Below are 882 nucleotides of genomic sequence, written 5' to 3' on the forward strand. Positions count from 1 at the left end.
TTTAAGTATTTTTTTTTAAAAAAAATGACTTAGTCAAAAAAATATTTCTAAGTAAGTCAATTTCTAATTTGAAATAAAATGTTTTGAATAACCTTTTTCAAGCACTAATTAATTCTTGTATTAATGTTTCATTAGTAAGTTAATTAAACATTTATTTCAATATTTTGGCTTCCAGGTCGTGGCGAGGCACTAGGCCTTCTTGGTTATTGAAGTAACAACCACTTCCTTAGACAAAGCCTTATAAAGAAATTATTTGTTTAATTTTCTCACTTAAAATGCTAATTTTAGTTTTAAAATTAATTTAAGCATGATTTAGGAACCCAATATATGTTCCAACCTACTGGATTAACTAAAAAGTTTTTAGGGACATATTTTCTTGAAATGTTCCTAATTTGTCCCGGGTGATATTTAAAGTACCAATTTAAATTATTAAATTTTCTAAAATTGGTTTTAGATGAATATGCATAGTTTTTTAAGTTATCTATTTGAATTTTCTAATTCCAATTTTTCATTTTTTAATTTTAATTTATCTAATTCTTCTAAGGGACAAGACTTAGCTAGAATTACTTTTAAATTTTTATTTTCACTTTCTAATTTGCAACAGTCTTTTGTTAAAAGTTTAACGAACTTAAACATTTTATCGGGAGGAAGAACCTGACTTACCTTGTTGATCTCGTTGTCCATTTCTCCCCCTTGTAGTGTCTTCCCCTTCATCGATGCTCATGATGCTCATTTTGGAAGAGCTTGAATCACAGTCGGTTGTCGTCTTGATGGCTCGCCATCATCGTCGAAGGAAATCTGGAGAATGCCGATCGATTCGGGACGGTATATCGTCATGCCTTCAATTTCTTCGGATAGGCTTCTTACCCTTCTCCTTGTCTT

The sequence above is a fragment of the Zingiber officinale genome, chromosome 11A (assembly GCF_018446385.1).
Source record: "Zingiber officinale cultivar Zhangliang chromosome 11A, Zo_v1.1, whole genome shotgun sequence".
In the NCBI taxonomy this organism is placed as follows: domain Eukaryota; kingdom Viridiplantae; phylum Streptophyta; class Magnoliopsida; order Zingiberales; family Zingiberaceae; genus Zingiber; species Zingiber officinale.